The following is a 23,142-nucleotide window of genomic DNA, read 5'->3' on the forward strand; positions in this document are numbered from 1 at the left end:
ATTCTCCTCTGTCCACATCAATCACAGCTCTTGCTATGGCTAGGAAGGGTCTTCCAAGGATGATGGATTCATCCTCTTCCTTCCCAGTGTCTAGGATTATGAAATCAGTAGGGATGTAAAGGCCTTCAACTTTTACTAACACGTCTTCTACCTGACCATAAGCCTCTTTTCTTGAATTGTCTGCCATCTCTAATGAGATTCTAGCAGCTTGCACCTCAAAGATTCCCAGTTTCTCCATTACAGAGAGTGGCATGAGGTTTATTCCTGACCATAGGTCACATAGAGCCTTCTCAAAGGTCATGGTGCCTATGGTACAAGGTATTAGGAACTTTTCAGGATCCTGTTTCTTCTGAGGCAATCTCAGTTGATCTAATGCATTTAGTTCATTGGTGAACAGGGGAGGTTCATCTCCCCAAGTCTCATTACCAAATAAATTGGCATTCAGCTTCATGATTGCACCAAGAAACTTGGCAACTTACTCTTCAGTAACATCCTCATTCTCTTCAGAAGAGGAATACTCATCAGAGCTCATGAGTGGCATAAGGAGGTTCAATGGAATCTCTATGGTCTCTATATGAGTCTCAGATTCCTTTGGTTCCTCAGAGGGAAACTCCTTATTGATCACTGGACGTCCTAGGAGGTCTTCCTCACTGGGATTCATGTCCTCCTCCTCTCTTGTGGGTTCAGCCATGATGGTCAATTCAATGGCCTTGCACTCTCCTTTTGGATTTTCTTCTGTATTGCTTGGGAGAGCACTAGGAGGGGTTTCAGTGATCTTCTTACTCAGCTGGCCCACTTGTGCCTCCAAATTTCTAATGGAGGATCTTGTTTCATTCATGAAACTAAGAGTGGCCTTAGATAAATCAGAGACTAAGTTTGCTAAATTAGAGGTATTTTGTTCAGAGTTCTCTATCTGTTGCTGAGTGGATGATGGAAAAGGCTTGCTATTGCTAAACCTGTTTCCTCCACCATTATTAAAGCCTTGTTGAGGCTTTTGTTGATCCTTCCATGAGAGATTTGGGTGATTTATCCATGAGGGATTATAGGTGTTTCCATATGGTTCACCCATGTAATTCACCTCTGCTATTGCATGGTTCTCAGGATCATAAGCTTCTTCTTCAGAAGATGCCTCTTGAGTACTGTTGGATGCAGCTTGCATTCCATTCAGACTCTGGGAAATCATATTGACTTGCTGAGTCAATATTTTATTTTGAGCCAATATGGCATTCAGAGTATCAATTTCAAGAACTTCCTTCTTCTGAGGCGTCCCATTACTCACAAGATTCCTCTCAGAAGTGTACATGAACTGGTTATTAGCAACCATGTCAATGAGTTCTTGAGCTTCTGCAGGCGTTTTCTTTAGGTGAATGGATCCACCTACAGAAGTATCCAATGACATCTTAGCTAATTCAGACAGACCATCATAGAATATATCCAGGATGGTCCATTCTGAAAGCATGTCAGAAGGACACTTTTTGGTCAGTTGCTTGTATCTCTCCCAAGCTTCATAGAGGGATTCACCTTCTTTCTATCTGAAGGTTTGAACATCCACTCTAAGCTTACTGAGCTTTTGAAGAGGAAATAACTTGGCTAAGAAAGCCGTGACTAGCTTATCTCAAGAGTTCAGGCTATCTTTGGGTTGAGAGTCCAACCACATTCTAGCTCTGTCTCTCACAGCAAACGGGAAAAGCATGAGCCTGTAGACTTCAGGATCTACTCCATTAGTCTTAACAGTATCACAGATCTGCAAGAATTCAGTTAAGAACTGAAAGGGATCTTCATATGGAAGTCCATGAAACTTGCAGTTTTGTTGCATTAGAGAAACTAATTGAGGTTTAAGCTCAAAATTGTTTGCTCCAATGGTAGGGATGGAGATGCTTCTTCCATGTGAATTGTAATTTGGTGCAGTAAAGTCACCAAACATCTTCCTTGCATTATTATTATTTTCGGCTGCCATCTCCTCTTCCTTTTCAAAAATTTCTGTAAGGTTGTCTCTGGATTGTTGTAATTTAGCTTCTCTTAGTTTCCTCTTCAGAGTCCTTTCAGGTTCAGGGTCTTCTTCAACAAGAATGTTCTTGTCCTTGCTCCTGCTCATATGAAAAAGAAGGGAATAGAAAATAATAATAGGGATCTTCTTTGCCTCAGTAGAGAGAGGTTCCTTTGTGTGAGTAGAAGAAGAAAATAATGTAATGTAAAGAAGAGAAGAGGAAAAACTCGAACACTGAGAGGGAGGTGGTGTTCGAATTTTTGGATGGGAGAGAAGTGTTAGTAGATGAATAGATAAATAGAAGAAGATGAGAGAGAGAAATTTTCGAAAATAATTTTTGAAAAGGAGTTGATGATTTTCGAAAATTAAAGGGGAAATAAAATTAAAATTAAAATTTAAAACAATTAATTAATTAAAAAGAATTTTTGAAAAAGAGGGAGGTATTTTTGAAAATTAGAGAGGGAAGAGTAGTTAGGTGGTTTTGAAAAAGATAAGAAACAAACAAAAAGTCAATTAGTTAGTTGAAACAGATTTGAAAATCAATTTTGAAAAGATAAGAAGATAAGAAGTTAGAAAAGATATTTGAAAAAGATAAGATAAAAATATATTTTTGAAAAGATATGATTGAAATTAGTTTTGAAAAAGATTTGATTTTTAAAATCACAATTAATGACTTGATTCACAAGAAATCACAAGATATGATTCTAGAACTTAAAGTTTGAATCTTTCTTAACAAGTAAGTAACAAACTTGAAATTTTTGAACAAAAACATTAATTGTTGATGATATTTTCGAAAATATGATATAAAATTAAGAAAAATATTTTTGAAAAATATTTTTAAAATTTTCGAAAATAATTAAGAAAAATGAAAAAGATATGATTTTTGAAAAAGATTTTGAAAAAGATAAGATTTTTAAATTGAAAATTTGATTTGACTCATAAGAAACAACTAAATTTTAAAAAGTTTTGAAAAAGTCAACTCAAATTTTTGAAAATTTATGAGTGAAAAAGGGAAAGATATTTTTTTTTTATTTTTGAATTTTTAATTATGAAGAGAAAAACATCAAAAAGACTCAATGCATGAAATTTTGGATCAAAACATGTGATGCATACAAGAACACTATGAATGTCAAGATGAACACCAAGAACACTTTGAAGATCAAGATGAACATCAAGACTTATTTTTGAAAATTTTTAATGAAAGAAAAACATGCAAGACACCAAACTTAGAGATTTTCAATAATTATACACTAACAAGTTAAAAATGCATATGAAAAACAAGAAAAGACACAAAACAAGAAGATATGAAGATCAAACAAGAAGACTTACCAAGAACAACTTGAAGATCAGGAAGAACACTATGAATGCATGAATTTTTCAAAAATTTTTATGCAATATTTAAAACATGCAATTGACACTAAACTTAAAATTGACTCAAGACTCAAACAAGAAACAAAAAATATTTTTGATTTTATGATTTTATTAATTTTTTTGGATTTTTGTATATTTTTATTTTTTTGAAAACCTATAGGGAAAAGGAAGCAATGAATTCAAAGTCCTCAATCAAGATTCCAGGAATCATACCAGGTTATTCTAAAGCTCGATGGCCAGCCAAACTTCAGCATACCAATTTGAAACTTTAGAATTCATTCTTAAAAATTTTAAAATAATTTTCGAAAACAAAGGGAAAATAAATTTTTTTTTGAAAGATTTTTGAAAACAAATTTTTTTTTTTTGAAAAGAAAATGAAAAGAAAGTTACCTAATCTGAGCAACAAGATGAACCGTCAGTTGTCCAAACTCGAACAATCCCCGGCAACGGCGCCAAAAACTTGGTGCACGAAATTGTGATCCCTGGTAATGGCTCACAACTTCGATACAACTAACCAGCAAGTGCACTGGGTCATCCAAGTAATAAAACCTTACGTGAGTAAGGGTCAATCCCACGGAGATTGTTGGTATGAAGCAAGCTATGGTCATCTTGTAAATCTCAATCAGGCGGATATCAAATGGTTATGGAGTTTTCGAATAATAATAATAAATAAACAGAAAATAAAGATAGGAATACTTATGCAAATCATTGGTGAGAATTTCAGATAAGCGTATAGAGATGCTTTCGTTCCTCTGAACCTCTGCTTTCCTGCTGTCTTCATCCAATCATTCCTACTCCTTTCCATGGCAAGCTTTATATAGGGCATCACCGTTGTCAATGGCTACATCCCATCCTCTCTGTGAAAAAGGTCCAAATGCTCTGTCACGGCACGGCTAATCATCTGGAGGTTCTCGATCATACTGGAATAGGATTCACCCTCCTTTTGCGTCTGTCACTACGCCCAGCACTCGCGAGTTTGAAGTTCGTCACAGCCATCCCTTCCCAGATCCTACTCAGAATACCACAGACAAGGTTTAGACTTTCCAGATCTCAGGAATGGCCATCCATGGGTTCTAACTTATACCATGAAGATTCTAATATCTCGGACTCGGTCCTCTGTATTAGATATCTAAGAGATACTCATTCTAGCTTGTTTACATGTAGAACGGAAGTGTTTGTCAGGCACGCGTTCATAAGTGAGAATGATGATGAGCGTCACATAATCATCACATTCATCATGTTCTTGGGTGCGAATGGATATCTTAGAAGCGGAATAAGTTGAATTGAATATAAAACAGTAGTACTTTGCATTAAATCATGAGGAACAACAGAGCTCCACACGTTATTCTTTGGAGTGCAGAAACTCTACCGTTGAAAAATACATAAGTGAAAGGTTCAGGCATGGCCAAATGGCCAGCCCCCATGATCTAAGAACTAGACATCCCAAGATGTCTAATACAATAGTAAAAAGTCCTATTTATACTAAACTAGTTACTAGGGTTTACAAAAGTAAGTAATTGATGCATAAATCCACTTCCGGGGCCCACTTGGTGTGTGCCTGGGCTGAGCTTGAAGTTTACACATGCAGAGGCTTCTTTTGGAGTTGAACGCCAAGTCGTAACGTGTTTTTGGCGTTCAACTCTGGTTCATGACGTGTTTCTAGTGTTTAACTCCAGACTGCAGCATAGAACTGGCGTTCAACGCCCTTTTGCTTCCTCTAAACTCGGGCAAAGTATGGACTATTATATATTGCTGGAAAGCCCTGGATGTCTACTTTCTAACGCCGTTGAGAGCGCGCCATTTGGAGTTTTGTAGCTCCAGAAAATCCACTTTGAGTGCAGGGAGGTCAGAATCCAACAACATCAGCAGTCCTTCTTCAACCTCTGAATCTGATTTTTGCTCAAGTCCCTCAATTTCAGCCAGAAAATATCTGAAATCACAGAAAAATACACAAACTCATAGTAAAGTCCAGAAATGTGAATTTAACATAAAAACTAATAAAAACATCCCTAAAAGTAACTAGATCCTACTAAAAACATACTAAAAACAATGCCAAAAAGCGTATAAATTATCCGCTCATCAATTCCTCCTACTCTTCTCCTTTTTCCAAACAAAAAAAAAGATATTAACTGAGCTTTGAAACCTAACAATATTAATGTATAATACCATTTTTTATATTAATGTATATATGAGTTTGATTTTTCATTTGCTTAATACTTACCAATAGAAATTGCTTTACTCCTTGTGCTGCCTTTGCTGATTTTTCGTGTCCTTGTTCATTTTAATTTTGGCAGGTTGCTTCTCTTAGAGAAGGTGTATCCCTAGAAACCAAACTTCTGAGCAGGTAAGTTCTTGTGTCAGTTTATCTTTGAAGTTTTTCAGGTTATCTGATGACAAACACAATTCAATTAAGTTCACAAGGTCGAAAACCGACTTTGGAATATCTCCATGAATTTTGTTGCCGCATAAATTTAAGTACAGCAAGGAATAAGATGAGATTGCACTTAGATTTCATGTGAATTGGTTACTTGAAAGGTCTAAATGTTTCAAAAGCGACAAAGATAAACACCAAGAAGGAATTATCCCATTTAAATAGCAGTTGATTGTTACATGCTTGATGTAGCTTTATGTAATGTATTGCTTTTTAATAAGATCCATGCACATTTCATTGGTTATTTTGATTTATGTTCTTCACAAGACTGGGATATTTGTAGAATCTGGAAAGCCATTATTTACAATCTGGTTCTCATTTTTCTGTCATTTACAAATTTGTTGATTATTTCATGAACCTAGTTTCTTAACTGGAATGCTTGGTGGTAAAAAGTATTTTATAGCAGGAATCTGACATGTTCACTTTCTCTGCAGATTGAACCTATTCGTAATCTTTTTGCTGCTCTTTTCCTAGCCAGCATTGGAATGTTGATTCATGTTCATTTTCTCTGGAACCATGTTGACATTCTGGTAGCATCTGGTAGTATCTGGAACTCATGTTCATTTTCTCTGGAACCATGTTGATTCATGTTCATTTTCTCTTCTCAGTCGTGCTTCTAATCTTTATCTAGTTGAGGTTTGTGCTAAAATGGTTGTGACTATACTGATGAATCCAGTCTTTGATAGTTTAACAGTTTCTAATCAAAAACCATCCCTGATGTTCTTATTATACAGTGATTTTGCTTTATCCATTGAATCCAAAAAGGCAGAAATGGTGATATAGATTGATACTTAATTATTGCCAGCCAATAGGGATTCTGATATTTATTAATTTCAGGGTAAACTATATTTGCTGCTTCTTGGGACCACATCTCTTAGTCTGGTACGAAACATTTTTATATATTTGAATTAACAGCTACAGGGATCCATAACTGATCCATAATTGGGGGTTATAGTCTTGCAGATTTTGAAATGCTGTGAACATGGCAATATACACATATAGCTGATAAACTTGGTGCAAAGAAATGGATAGGACAATAAAAACTTCTCTGTCTTTCAAAGAGATTGTTCTTTCATTAAAAAGAAAGTTTGAATTGAATGTCAATGTTAGACAAGTTTTGATGTGGGAAAAATTATCTATTCTTCAATATTGAAGTTTACCAAGATCAAGTATTTAAGTCTGAAAAACGTAAAGTATATCATAAGTTGTCATCAGTTTCAATGCTTTGAATTCAATGATACTGCTATTAATTTATTATGAATGCATAATCCCATCAATAATTTCTCAGCTAATTTCTGCAGGTAACAACTCCTTTACTTTACTATATGTAGAATCCCATCAGATATTCAGTCATATTTTGCTACATTTGTAAAAGTAGTTGTGTTCATGCTTGCTACTTGAATGGTTTGGGTAAAAGATTGAATTTGATAGAATAAGAGAATACTAATGTGGGTGTAAAATTATTTTTTAAACTAACATCTAATTAGGTGTTTTATATAGTTAAAAGCAACTTCTTTTTGAGATATTTGGTGTGAAAATGAACTGTTTTTCTTTTTTCCTTTTTAATTTATCTGTAAGATCTTATTGGATGTAATACATGAAAATTAAATTATTATTCCCGAATGTCATCCATTTTCATATCTTTTTGTTTCGTATTAAATTTTTGGATTAATTCTTCTCCCGCCCCTGTATTAGTCAAGGGACATTTATTTCCTACAAAAGCTTCTGAATTTGAAAGGACATGATGGTTTCAGAATGAATGAAGTGCTTGTGTCATTGTGGTACATAATGGGTTTGTGGCCCTTGGCCTATAGCATGCTGCTACTTCCTACAGGAAGGAGGTATTTCACTCTGAATCTGATATTTCCTAAAAAATTAACATGGTTTGTTAATGTTAATTGCACTCTAATTGCAATGTTAACTCTATTATTACTTTGCATGCCCTTGCAATGTTGATTATGATGTTCTACAGCTCAAAAAGCAAAGTTCCTATTTGGCCCTTCCTTTTACTTTCATGTTTTGGCGGTGCATATGCGCTTCTTCCTTATTTCATACTTTGGAATCCACCAGCACCTTCGATTGAAGAAACTGAGCTTAAATCATGGCCATTGATCTTTCTTGAATCAAAAGTAACTGCAGTGGTAAGCACTCATCTTAGTTTCATCTTGAAAATTGTTGCAGGAAGATACTTGAAATTTAATCAAAAATAACTGCAGTGGTAACAACTCCTTTTTGGTTCTTTTTTCTAATAATTGCCTTATTTGTTGTCTGAGTGTAGATCGGATATAGTAAGGTAGACATCCTCTGCTCAGAAAGTGGAAAGCAGCGAATAATTTTGATGGACCAAGAATCTCAAGAGGCAAGTATATTGCCATCATCACTAAGAAGCTCAAGAAAGAATGAAGCTATCCATAAATTAGGATATTGAATCTTGATGAGTCTACTAGTAGTTACTTGTCATCTAATGTATTCAAATTGTATTATTGTATGGAAATAATTGCTTCTTATTATAAAGAAAGCGCTTTGTACTCACTGGTGTGTTTTTCTATTTATACCATCAATAAAAATTTGTATTTATTAATTTATATTTATTTTGTATGAAAACAAATTTATTTTGCAATGAAAAAATCTAAAAAAAAAATTCTATTTTATCTTACTGACGAATTTACAGACGGATTTTTTGTCTGTAATCAGAGTGTGGGAAGATTTTCTAAGGTTCAAATTACAGACGAAAAATCTGTCAGAAAATCCGTCTGTAATTATAGACGAAAAATCCGTCGGAAAATCCGTCTGTAATTACCGACAAAAAATCCGTCGGAAAGTTCGTCATCTCAGGGAAATGGATGGAGAATTTACAAAGGAAAAATCCGTCGGTAACTGGTAAAAATACATTGGTAATTTCTGACGGAAAAAAATCCGTCGGTAAATAATTTCCGACGAGGCTTTTACAGAGGGACAAAATCCGTTGGTAATTTCGTCGGTAACCAAAAATCCATCTGTAATAAAGACTAAATCTGTCTGTATTAATCCATTTTCTAGTTGTGACAATTCAATCCACGTTAGTTTTATCATATTGGTACAGTAACATGCACAAACAAAACACACAATACAAACACACAAGCAATTCATACGTAAATCACAAGTAAGAAATTCACAAATAACACAACACAACAATATAAAGCACGCCTAAGCAATTTATACAAATGCATATGATGAATGTCTGTCCTAAGCAGGTCATGAGCTCACGTGTCAATTTACACCCTATAGCCCGACATTACCTAAGAATTAGTCTTAGATATGGTTTTCCAGATGTTTAGTTGCATATAAGTCCTATGGTCGAAGCCATTCAGTTGACTTTAAATTATATTAAGCCCTACGACAAAGCCATAGTCCTACGGCATAGCTGTTCAATTGACTTTAAATTGCACCAAAATGCCTACCTCTAGAGAACAGTTCTCAGCTTGTTGGCGTCCCCACTATATATTCAACACTGCACAAGCCGAATAAAATCCTCGACTTTACCAGACACTCAATCCTCATTCAACATTCTTAGTTATTTCATTTATTATTCATAGCCTTTCATTCATCTCTTACTCATCAACCTTCAATTATCATTTTAACCTCATTCTTTCATTAAAAAAAAAAAAGAAAATCATTTCATCCTCATTAATATTTTACCTTAAACTTTTTCTTATCTTCCTAAATCATTCTTTCAAGTCACTTTCAAACAGTTTAAATTTAACTTGACACTTTAAAATAATATCCATTTTTAAAGCTTATAAACAACCAATAACCAACATCAACTAAGCATTTAATCATCTATTGCTATCAAATATCCAATTTATTAATCAAACATCCAAGGCACAGTTTACACAATTCAATTTAATTAAATCCTTATATTTTTTTAAAAATTCGAACATAACCTCCCTTAAAAATAGACTTAGTCACCCCTTAAGCATTCTCTCAATCTCAACAATTCATCAACCATTACAATGTCATAAAATAAAATCAGAGTTCCAAACAAGTATTAGTTTCCCAAACAAACATGGAAAGGTGTACACTACCATTAAACAAATCTCAAGTCACACACATTCAACAATTATCAAAATAACACCAAAATTAATCACATTTACAGCAACAAACCAAACTTTAGTTACAAAATCAAAATTCAATCATTAACAATAAACCTCTAGCTCAAGCATTCCTCTAATAATCAAAGAATTACGCTTTCTTACAACTCCACTGATTGCCAAACATTATTGAAACTGAATCAATTAAAAACCCAACAAAGTTAATCAAACCATCAGATAGTCATTAACTTATGTATTTATTTATTAAAACTTCTTAGGGCATTCATATATTTGAAAACCGTAATTTTTAAAATAAATCTCCTACCTCCATTAGTTGCAATTCACAGATGTTAGGAATGCAGCAACCATCTACAACAACAACAACAACTCAATGTAGTAGCAACAACAGAGGAAGCTTTGAAAAGGCGACTAACAAACACAACAACGGTAGAAAAAGGAAAAATGAAGAGTGAAGCAAGATCTAAATAGTGGTAGTGATGACACGTCATCACAACCACTTTTTAGGCTTCTTTTTCATTTGCTTTCTTAGTTTTTGAGTTAAATCCTTATGTTTTTAGTGATGCTTTGATAACTAATCATATCTTTAGAGTTGTGTTAGAATAATTAGGTTTTTAGGCTAAAATCAAGCAAATTAGGATGAAATTCAACACAAAAACAAGCTTGGAAGCGCAGACCCAAAGAAGACTAACCCAAATGCCTAGAATGCCAAGTTAGGTGCCCAAATCCAAAGCCTGGCTCGGCTCCAAGGAGTGGCGCCCATCATTGTAAAATCTTACAAAATATTAAGTAATTAATTTACAACTAATAAATAAATTAAATGAGAGAAAAAAATTAGAGATTTAATATTTATAATTTAGATAAATAAAAATATTTAAAGTGTGAATTAAAAGGCTTATCTTAAAAGTTTTGGCCAAAAATTAGACCAACAAACTAAAACAAGTGAACCGGGCCCAAGTGGGTCCAAGCCCACACATATATAAGGCTTACAACTTAACAAATTCAGTATTTCTCCTTCATTTGAGAAAAGAGACACGAAAATGGAAGAGAGAAAAGAAGAGAAGAGAAACCCTAACCACCATCAACTTCAAACTTCCATAACATTCGCTCTGGAGCTCCGATTGACAAGCTGTTTACAGTCACGCGTTTGTCTCAGCTTCCTCTTTATTTCTATCTAAGTATTATGGTTAATAACTCAAAATTCCAGCCCAAATTTCTATTTCAAAGCTGAAATTGCATTTTGGTTTAGGTATTAAGGATTTTTTGTGATTTTGATGTTATAGGGATTTTCTAGCTTATATTGGCAGTATCCATCACTAATTTCAGTGGGTAAAGATAAGGAATCCTTTTCCTTTCTTGGTTCATCAATTTATGAAAATTTTAGTTTTTAATTTTGTGTCAAATTGTATAATATGATGTTAGATTGAGTAATTGGAAGCTTGGCTTTATGGAACTTTGAAAAGAAAAGCTTGGAAGCTTGAAATTGCAACATTCAAGTATGGGTGATAGTTTTGAGTAGGCATTATGTAAGGTTATGTGAAAATCTAGCTTACTTGCTGCTAGGATAAGTTGAATGGATTTAATTGTTGATATGCTTGAATAATGGTTAGTATGAGCATTGAGTTGGTTCATGTGTTTTGGCATGAAAATTGAGACTAAAAATAATGAGTTTTTGATGAATTGAGAAGTGCTATGTGATATTGTGATATATGTTGGTGCTATATTGCATGAAAATGAATATGTATGTTGAAGTTTTAATTGAAAATTGGGTGTATCAATATTGTAAATTGGGCCGGAGGCCGTGATAGGGTGAGGAATTCCCTATCTGAATAGTTGAGATAAATGGTGTAAATTGTTGTATGAGAATGAGATGATTTAATTATTGATTGATAGAGAGTTTGGATATATATATATATATATATATATACATATATATATATATATATATATATGTATATATATATATATATATGTATATATATATATATATATGTTGTATGTTATTGATGGATATGGATATGTTGATGGAATGGGTTAACTAAGTTGGAAGTGAGTTGATTTAGGCTTGGAATGGTTGAGGATGTATGGATGAGTGTTTGGGATGTGTATAAGTGATTTTGGAATGCTTTATGATGAATTAAATTGAGAATTTATGAAATTGATGGATTATGAAAATTTGATAAAAACCTATTTTTAGCCAATTTCGGCGAGCCATAACTTGGCGCTCAGAGTTCGGGTTTGAATGAGATTGGTCTTAAATTAAATCTAGTGGAAAGATCTTTAAAATCATTTAAAGATGAAGAAAAACAGAATTTTGTAGAAAAACTTATAAGAGTTTGAATTTGGGGGTTTAAAAGTGAATTCTATAGAAGTTGTAGAAAATTGAGGTCATGCGTTCGTATGACCCATGCGTACGCATGATGGGTGAAACATAAGTAAAATGATTTCGTGCGAGTTTCATGCACATGCACAAAGACAGAGTTGCATGTACACACGAGGCATGCGTATGTACAACCCGCATTTTCAGAATTTAATATTTTTTCTGCACGTACCATGCGCACGCACAGAAGGGAACTCGCCATACCACTACAAGAAAAAGGCGTATTTGTAACAAAAAAATTGTTACAAAACGTCGAAATTTTGAAACAAAAGTTTTTTGTAACAAAAAAAGGGGCCATTGCAGTAAGTCCCGTTACAAAAAGTTTTTGTAACGAAAAATGGAACTGTTACAATTCAATATGATGTTTTGTAACAATTTTTTCTAATACAAAAAACTAGAAGCCGTTACAAAAGTGGTAACAAATTTTGATCTTCAAAGTATTTTTCGTGACAATCTATTTTTTCCTATCAAAAAATTTTGTTACAAAATGTAACTTGATTTTGTAACATTTTTTTCTTTAGTTACAAAAGTAAAATAATTATTTTGTAACATTTTTTTAATTAACTAATATATTAACTATTTTATTAATCAATTCTACATTTATATAATATGTAAAAACATACATAATTCAAACATGTCTCATTTAGCTAAAATTATTTTAAAACAAAATAACATTAGTGAGTACATTGATTAGTTCTACAAGTTATATGTCTTGCACAAGTTCAACCAAAAGTTAAAAGTTCTAACATAGATTAGTGTCTCTATGAATCAAAATATTCTTGAGCCCTCAAAGTAGCATGTGGTCACCATTTCAGCACTCCTATAAATAAGAAAATCCGAAACAAAAAGTTAGGTGCATAGTCAAAAGAAATATCTTGAGGCAATCAGAAATCATGTAGCAAACAAGGGTCTATTTTGACACAAATTCGTCAAATAGAACTTGTTTGCTCAAACAACACAATGCAGTTTAATTGAGCAACCAAATAGGACAATAACCAAATAGTGAATAATAAAACCTGAAGCTTCCAACTTCCAACAACCAAAATAGTGAAGCACTTAGCTGGATAATCAATCAAATGAGCTTAGCAACAGTTGAAAACCAAAAGCAATTAAATACCAACTCAATCAATTAATTGAATCAAAGATGAATATTGAAAACAACTTAAGATAAATTCCGGCAGCATTTCAGCAGTAAATTTGCCTATTTCACAATTTCAATCAATCAATTCAAATTCTATATGAATTCTTTGACAGTTAAAAATACAAAAAATCATAATGAATTCATAGGAAGGAAGTAAATAAGCCAATTCCAGCAAGAAAACATGAGGAAACAATTAAAACCAATCCAACCAACAAGAAGTAGAGTAGCACTCAGCAGAACAGCAATCAATGGCCCATCATACAGCACCCAAAACAGTAAAATGAACAAAGGTAATGGATTCAGGCAGCATTCTATTCATTGAAGTCAATAACCATTACACTTGCAAGAAGCAGGGGCACATCAGTTTATCCATTAATTCAACAGAAAATCAATCAAGCTAAACTAAACGATTTTAGCAACAGATTTATCAATAAAACTAATCTCAGTTCAGCAACCATCATCTATTCCAGCACAAACAACAATAACTCAGCAGCATTTCCTTTCTCATTGAATTTAACAATCATTCAACAAGCAGGCAATGAGGGGAAAAAATCAGCAGAAACCAACAGCAAGTATAGAGCAGCAATAACAACTTAATGTGAGAAATTATTCAACAACAAATGCACACACAAATACAAGGATTACTTAAATGACTCATCATGCTTATCCACATAAGTCTGCAGTGAAACCACTTACCGTTTCACTTAAGAGGCTTGTAACAACAGCTTTTTTATCAACTTCTTTCTCATTCTCCCTATCAGGCTCACTGTCAGTACTGGTAGGAGGTGGAAGTGCTGAACCACCAAACATGGCTTCGTCATGAGCAGCTTGGATTTGTTCCTCCCTTCTTGCCTTGATAAGAAAATGGATTCGATTTATGTTTAGTCTTCCATACATAGATGATGCATGTATGTTAATGGTGTGCGAAATCGTGATCATTCCATTCCTTGGTAACGGCGCTAAAAACTTAATACGCACGTTCATGATCTTATATCTGTTTCACAACTTCGTATAACTAACCAGCAAGTGCAATGGGTCGTCCAAGTAATAAACCTTACGTGAGTAAGGGTCGATCCCACGGAGATTGTCGGCTTGAAGCAAGCTATGGTAATCTTGTAAATCACAGTCAAGCGGATATCAAATGGTTATGAAGTTTTCAAAAAATAATAATAAATAAATAGAAAATAAAGATAGAAATACTTATGTAAATCATTGGTGAGAATTTCAGATAAGCGTATAGAGATGCTTTCGTTCCTCTGATCTCTGCTTTCCTGTTGTCTTCATCCAATCAATCCTACTCCTTTCCATGGCAAGCTTTATGTAGGGCATCACCGTTGTCAATGGCTACATCCCATCCTCTTTGTGAAAAAGGTCCAAATGCTCTGTCACGGCACGGCTAATCATCTGTCGGTTCTCGATCATACTGGAATAGGATCCATTGATCCTTTTGCGTCTGTCACTACGCCCAGCACTCGTGAGTTTGAAGCTCGTCACAGCCATCCCTTCCCAGATCCTACTCGGAATACTACAGACAAGGTTTAGACTTTCCGGATCTCAGGAATGGCCATCCATGGGTTCTAACTTATACCACGAAGACACTAATAACTCGGACTCGGTCCCCTGTATTAGATATCCAAGAGATACCCGTTCAATCTAAGGTAGAACGGAAGTGGTTGTCAGGCACGCGTTCATAAGTTGAGAATGATGATGACTGTCACGATCATCACATCCACCATATTGAAGTGCGAATGAATATCTTAGAAGCGGAATAAGTTGAATTGAATAGAAAAACAGTAGTACCTTGCATTAATCTTTTACGAACAGCAGAGCTCCACACCTTAATCTATGGTGTGTAGAAACTCTACCGTTGAAAAATACATAAGTGAGAGGTTCAGGCATGGCCGAGAGGCCATCCCCCAAACGTGATCTAAAGATGAAACTAAAGATGTTCCGAAGATGATAACTCAATAGTAAAAAGTCCTATTTATAAAAACTAGTTACTAGGGTTTACAGAGATAAGTAATTGATGCAGAAATCCACTTCCAGGGCCCACTTGGTGTGTGCTTGGGCTGAGCTTGAAGTTTACAAGTGGAAAGGTCATTCTTGGAGTTGAACTCCAGTTTGTAACGTGTTTCTGGCATTGAACTCCACTTTGCAACTTGTTTCTGGCACTAAACGCCAGACTGCAGCATGAAACTGGCGTTGAACGCCAGTTTACACCGTCAATCCTTATTCAAAGTATGGACTATTATATATTGCTGGAAATCCCTGGATGTCGACTTTCCAACGCAATTAGAAGCGTGCCATTTGGAGTTCTGTAGCTCCAGAAAATCTATTTTGAGTGCAGGGAGGTAAGAATCCAACAGCATCTGCAGTCCTTCTTCAACCTCTGAATCTGATTTTTGCTCAGGTCCCTCAATTTCAGCCAGAAAATACCTGAAATCACAGAAAAATACACAAACTCATAGTAAAGTCCAGAAATGTGTTAACATAAAAACTAATAAAAATATACTAAAAACTAACTAAATCATACTGAAAACATACTAACAACAATGCCAAAAAGCGTATAAATTATCCGCTCATCACAACACCAAACTTAAATTGTTGCTTGTCCCCAAGCAACTGAAAATCAAATAGGATAAAAAGAAGAGAATATACTATAAATTCCAAAATATCAATGAAACATAGCTCCAATCAGATGAGCGGGACTTGTAGATTTTTGCCTCTTGAATAGTTTTGGCATCTCAAAGTTCAGAATGATTGGCATCAATAGGAACTTAGAATTTAGATAGTGTTATTGATTCTCCTAGTTCAGTATGTTAATTCTTGAACACAGCTACTTTATGAGTCTTGGCCGTGGCCCTAAGCACTTTGTTTTCCAGTATTACCACCGGATACATAAATGCCACAGACACATAACTGGGTGAACCTTTTCAGATTGTGACTCAGCTTTGCTAAAGTCCCCAATTAGAGGTGTCCAGGGTTCTTAAGCACACTCTTTTTTTTGCTTTGGACCTTTACTTTAACCGCTCAGTCTCAAGTTTTCACTTGACACCTTCACGCCACAAGCACATGGTTAGGGACAGCTTGGTTTAGCCGCTTAGGCCAGGATTTTATTCCTTTAGGCCCTCCTATCCACTGATGCTCAAAGCCTTGGATCCTTTTTATTACCCTTGCCTTTTGGTTTTAAGGGTTACTGGCTTTTTGCTTTTGCGTCTTGGTTTTAAGAGCTTTTGGCTTTTTCTGCTTGCTTTTTCTTTTTCTATATTTTTTTTCGCCATTTTTTTTTCTGCAAGCTTTTGTATTCACTGCTTTTTCTTGCTTCAAGAATCATTTTTATGATTTTTCAGATTATCAAATAACATTTCTCCTGTTCATCATTCTTTCAAGAGCCAACATATTTAACATTCATAAACAACAACTTCAAAAGACATATGCACTGTTCAAGCATTCATTCAGAAAACAAAAAGTATTGTCACCACATCAATATAATTAAACTAAGTTCAAGGATAAATTCGAAACTCATGTACTTCTTGTTCTTTTGTAATTAAAACATTTTCCCATTTAAGAGAGGTGATGGATTCATATTCACTACTTTAAGGAATAGACACTTGAATACTAATGATCATGTAATAAGACACAAATATAGATAAACATTTAACATAAAAATGAAAAACAGAAAATTCAAGAACAAGGAATGAGTCCACCTTAGTGATGGTGGCGTTTTCTTCTTGAGGAACCAATGATGTCCTTGAGCTCTTCTATGTCTCTTCCTTGTCTTTGTTGCTCCTCCCACATTGCTCTTTGATCTTCTCTAATTTCATGAAGGATGATGGAGTGCTCTTGATGTTCCACCCTTAGTTGCTCCCAATAATTGTGTGGAGGAAAATGTATCCCCTGAGGTATCTCAGGGATCTCTTGATTTGCAGTCAAATATTCTACCACTGAACTATAGACCCTTGAGATGAATCTCTCCATCTCCTATGACTTGGAGGTGGAAGCTTTTGTCTTCCATTTCCTCTTTCTAGAGGTTTCTCTGGCCTTAGGTGCCATCAATGGTTATGGAAAAACAAAAAAGCAATGCTTTTTCCACACCAAACTTAGAATGTTTGCTCGTCCTCGAGCAAAAGAAGAAAGGAATAGTAGAAGAAGAAGAAGATATGGAGGAGATGGAGGGATGTGTGTATTCGGCTATATGGGTGGGCTTGGGTGTATGATGGTTTTGGAGGGGAATTGGAGGTGATTAGTGAAGGGTTCTTGGGAAAGGGTGATATAGGATTATGAGGAGGTAAGGTGAGTGGAGGTATGTGGGGATCCTGTGGGGTCCACAGATGCTGAGATGATCCTGTGGGGTTGGTGTGACGAAATTGTGATTACACTTTGATTATGTAAAATTCATTGCTCTTTCTTTCCCTGGTAATGGCGCCAAAAAAACATGATGCCAATACCATGGTTCACAACTTCGCACAACTAACCAGCAAGTGCACTGGGTCGTCCAAGTAATACCTTACGTGAGTAAGGGTCGAATCCCACGGAGATTGTTGGTATGAAGCAAGCTATGGTCACCTTGTAAATCTCAGTCAGGCGGATATAAAATAGTAATGGGGTTTTCGAAAATAATTAATAAAAGAGGGATAGAAATACTTATGTAAATCATTGGTGAGAATTTCAGATAAGCGCATAGAGATGCTTTCGTTCCTCTGAACCTCTGCTTTCCTGCTATCTTCATCCAATCAATCTTACTCCTTTCTATGGCTAGCTTTATGTAAGGATGTCACCGGTGCCAATGGCTACTTTCGATCTCTCTCGGGAAAATGATCCAAATGCTCTGTCACAGCACGGCTAATCGTCTGGAGGCATCACCTTTGTCGTTGGTTGCATCCTATTCCTCCCTGTGAAAATGGTCCGATGCGCTGTCACTGCATGGCTAATCATCTGGAGGTTCTCGATCATACTGGAATAGGATTTACTATCCTTTTGCGTCTGTCACTACGCCCAGCACTCGCGAGTTTGAAGCTCGTCACAGTCATTCAATCCCAGAATCCTACTCAGAATACCACGGACAAGGTTTAGACTTTCCGGATTCTCATGAATGCCGCCATCAATCTAGCTTATACCACGAAGATCCCAATATCTCGGACTCGGTCCCCTGTATTAGTAATCTAAGAGATACTCGTTCAATCGAAGGTAGAACGGGAGTGGTTGTCAGGCACGCATTCATAGGGAATGATGATGATTGTCACGTTCATCACATTCAAGTTGAAGTGCGAATGAATATCTTAGAAGTGGAATAAGTTGAATTGAATAGAAAACAGTAGTACTTTGCATTAATCTTTGAGGAACAGCAGAGCTCCACACCTTAATCTAATGAGTGTAGAAACTCTACCGTTTGAAAATACATAAGTGAAAGGTCCAGGCATGGCCGAATGGCCAGCCCCTCTGATCTAAGAACCAGGCGTCCAAAGATTCCAAGATGTCTAGTACAATAGTAAAAAGTCCTATTTATAATAAACTAGCTACTAGGGTTTACAGAAGTAAGTAATTGATGCATAAATCCACTTCCGGGGCCCACTTAGTGTGTGCTTGGGCTGAGCTTGAGTGTTACACGTGTAGAGGTCATTCCTGGAGTTGAACACCAGTTTTGGTGCCAGTTTGGCCGTTGAACTCCACTTTGCAACTTGTTTCTGGCGCTGGACTCCAGAATTGGGCAGAGAGCTGGCGTTGAACGCCAGTTTGCGTCGTCTAAACTTGGGCAAAGTATGGACTATTATACATTGCTGGAAAGCCCTGGATGTCTACGTTCCAACGCAATTGGAATCACGCCATTTTGAGTTCTGTGGCTCCAGAAAATCCATTTTGCGTGCAGGGAGATCAGAATCCAACAGCATCAGCAGTCCTTCTTCAACCTCTGAATCTGATTTTTGCTCAAGTCCCTCAATTTCAGCCAGAAAATACCTGAAATCACAGAAAAACACACAAACTCATAGTAAAGTCCAGAAATGTGAATTTTAACATAAAAACTAATGAAAACATCCCTAAAAGTAACTAGATTCTACTAAAAACATACTAAAAACAATGCCAAAAAGCGTATAAATTATCCGCTCATCACAACACCAAACTTAAATTGTTGCTTGTCCCCAAGCAACTGAAAATAAAATAGGATAAAAAGAAGAGAATATACTATAAATTCCAAACTATCAATGAAACATAGCTCCAATCAAATGAGCGGGACTTATAGCTTTTTGCCTCTTGAATAGTTCTGGAATCTCACTTTATCCATTGAGGTTCAGAATGATTGGCATCTATAGGAACTCAGAGTTCAGATAGTGTTATTGACTATCCTAGCTCAGTATGATGATTCTTGAACACAGCTATTTTATGAGTCTTGGCCGTGGCCCTAAGCACTTTGTTTTCCAGTATTACCACCGGATACATAAATGCCACAGACACATAATTGGGTGAACCTTTTCAGATTGTGACTCAGCTTTGCTAAAGTCCCCAATTAGAGGTGTCCAGGGTTCTTAAGCACACTCTTTTTTTGCTTTGGACCTTGACTTTAACCGCTTAGTCTCAAGTTTTCACTTGATACCTACACGCCACAAGCACATGGTTAGGGACAGCTTGGTTTAGCCGCTTAGACCAGGATTTTATTCCTTTAGGCCCTCCTATCCACTGATGCTCAAAGCCTTGGGATCCTTTTTATTTGCCCTTGCCTTTTGGTTTTAAGGGTTATTGGCTATTTGCTCTTGCCTCTTGGTTTTAAGAGCTTTTGGCTTTTTCTGCTTGCTTTTTCTTTTTTTATATATTTTTTTCTCGCCTATTTTTTTTTCTGCAAGCGTTGTTCTTTGCTGCTTTTTCTTGCTTCAAGAATCATTTTTATGATTTTTCAGATTATCAAATAACATGTCTCCTAGTCATTATTCTTTCAAGAGCCAACATATTTAACATTCTTAAACAACAACTTCAAAAGACATATGCACTATTCAAGCATACATTCAGAAAACAAGAAGCATTGTCACCACATCAATATAATTAAGCTAAGTTCAAGGATAAATTCAGAACTCATGTACTTCTTGTTCTTTTGAATTAAAACATTTTTCATTTAAGAGAGGTGATGGATTCATAGGACATTCATAACTTTAAGACATAGTTACTAACTACTAATGATCATGTAATGAAGACACAAACATAGATAAGCACATAACATAGAAAACAAAAAACAGAAGAAATAAGAACAAGGAATGAATCCACCTTAGTGATGGTGGTGTTTCCTTCTTGAAGAACCAATGATGTCCTTGAGCTCTTCTATGTCTCTTCCTTGTCTTTGTTGCTCCTCCCTCATTGCTTTTTGATCTTCTCTTATTTCATGAAGGATGATGGAGTGCTCTTGATGTTCCACCCTTAGTTGTCCCATGTTGGAACTCAATTCTCCTAGGGAGGTGTTGATTTGCTCCCAATAGTTTTGTGGAGGAAAATGCATTTGAGGCATCTCCGGGATCTCATGGTGATGAGCTTCATACGCCTCTTGAGCTCCCTGAATGGGCTCTCTTGCTTGCTCCATCTTTTTCTTAGTGATGGGCTTCTCTTCCTTAATAGGAATGTCTCCTTCTATGAAAGCTCCAGCTGAGTAACATAGATGGCAAATAAGATGAGGAAAAGCTAGCCTTGCCACGGAGGATGACTTTTCGGCTATTTTGTAGAGTTCATTAGAGATGACTTCATGAACTTCTATTTCCTCTCCAATCATGATGCTATGAATCATGATGGCCCGATCCACAGTAACTTCAGATCGGTTGCTAGTGGGGATGATGGAGCATTGGATGAATTCCAACCATCCTCTAGCCACAGGCTTGAGGTCCAATCTTCTTAGTTGAACCGGCTTGCCTTTGGAGTCAATCTTCCATTGAGCTCCTTCCACACATATGTCCATGAGGACTTGGTCCAACCTTTGATTAAAGTTGACCCTTCTAGTGTAGGGGCGTTCATCTCCTTGCATCATAGGCAAGTTAAATGCCAACCTCACATTTTCCGGACTAAAATCCAAGTATTTCCCCCGAACCATTGTAACATAGTTCTTTGGATCCGGGTTCTTACTTTGATCATGGTTCTTGGTGATCCATGCATTGGCATAGAACTCTTGAACCAATAGGATGCCGACATGTTAGATGGGATTTGTTAGAACTTCCCAACCTCTTCTTTGAATTTCATGTCGGATCTCCGGATACTCATTTCTTTTGAGTTTGAAAGGGACCTCATGGATCACCTTCTTCTTGGCCACAACATCATAGAAGTGGTCTTGATGGGCTTTGGAGATGAACCTTTCCATCTCTCATGACTCGGAGGTGGAAGCTTTTATCTTCCCTTTTCCTTTTCTAGAGAATTCTCCGGTCTTAGGTGCCATCAATGGTAATAGGAAAACAAAAAGCTTATGCTTTTACCACACCAAACTTAGAAGTTTGCTCGCTCTCGAGCAAGAGAAGAAAGAATAGATGAAGAAGAAGAAGAAATGGAGGAGAGGGAGAGGGGGTTATGTTTCGGCCAAGAAGAGAAGAGAGGGTTGTGTTGTGTGAAAATGAGGAAGAATGGAGGGTTATATATAGGGATGGGAGGGGGGTAAAGGTTCGGCCATTTAGGGTGGGTTTGGGTGGGAAATTGATTTTGAATTTTGAAGGTAGGTGGAGTTTATGAGGTAGGTTTATGGGGAAGAGTGGATGGATGTGAGTGGTGAAGAGGTGATGGGAAAGAGAGATTGAGGTGATTGGTGAAGGGTTTTGGGGAAGAGTGTTTATGGGATTTTGTGAAAGAGGGGTGAGAAGAAGTGAGTGGAGGTAGGTGGGGATCCTGTGGGGTCCACAGATCTTGAGATGATCCTGTGGGGTCCACAGATCCTGAGGTGTTCAAGGATTTACAACCTTGCACCAAAGTAGGCATGTAAAATGCCCTTGCACACAACTCTGGGCGTTCAGCGCCAGATTGGTGCCCATTTTGGGCGTTCAACGCCCATTTGTTGCCCATTTCTGGCGTTGAACGCCAGAACCATGCTTGTTCTGGGCGTTCAGCGCCAGCTCTTCTCCAGGGTGCAAGTCTGGCGTTCAGCGCCCAGATGATGCCCATTTTGGGCGTTCAGCGCCCAGATACTGCCCATTTTGGGCGTTCAGCGCCAGAACCATGCTCTGTTCTGGCGTTGAACGCCAGGCAGATGCTTCCTCCAGGGTGTGATTTTTCTTCTGCTGTTTTTGATTCCGTTTTCAATTTTTATATTTATTTTGTGACTCCACATGATCATGAACCTATAAAGACATATAACTAGGAAAAATATAGTTAGATAAAAATTGGGTTGCCTCCCAACAAGCGCTTCTATAATGTCAATAGCTTGACAGTGGGCTCTCATGGAGCCTCATAGATGTTCAGAGCATTGTTGAGACTCTCCAACACCAAACTTAGAGTTTGGATATGGGAGTTCAACACCAAACTTAGAGTTTGGTTGTGGCCTCCCAACACCAAACTTAGAGTTTGACTGTGGGGGCTTTGTTTGACTCTGCTTTGAGAGAAGCTTTTTCTGCTTTCTCTCTATGGATGCAGAGAGAGATCCTTGAGTTGTAAACACAAGGTTGTCCTTATTTAATTGAAGGATCAATTCTCCTCTGTCCACATCAATCACAGCTCTTGCTGTGGCTAGGAAAGGCCTTCCTAGGATGATGGATTCATCTTCTTCCTTTCCAGTATATAAGACTATGAAATCAG

General features: G+C 36.4%; 1 long non-coding RNA gene and 1 other non-coding gene across 2 annotated transcripts; both read left to right on the forward strand.

The window, feature by feature from the left end:
• The first annotated feature begins 1,453 nt into the window (after positions 1 to 1,453).
• On the forward strand, positions 1,454 to 1,561 carry LOC112753321 (small nucleolar RNA R71). Its single transcript, XR_003177713.1, has one exon. It is a non-coding gene; the product is annotated as a small nucleolar RNA R71 (small nucleolar RNA).
• A 5,860-nt stretch (positions 1,562 to 7,421) lies between these two features.
• Positions 7,422 to 8,317, forward strand: LOC112747098 (uncharacterized). The gene is made up of 3 exons (XR_011873014.1): positions 7,422 to 7,630; positions 7,762 to 7,930; positions 8,068 to 8,317. It is a non-coding gene; the product is annotated as an uncharacterized lncRNA (long non-coding RNA).
• Positions 8,318 to 23,142: the final 14,825 nt, after the last annotated feature.

This window comes from Arachis hypogaea, chromosome 15 (genome assembly GCF_003086295.3).
Source record: "Arachis hypogaea cultivar Tifrunner chromosome 15, arahy.Tifrunner.gnm2.J5K5, whole genome shotgun sequence".
NCBI lineage: Eukaryota > Viridiplantae > Streptophyta > Magnoliopsida > Fabales > Fabaceae > Arachis > Arachis hypogaea.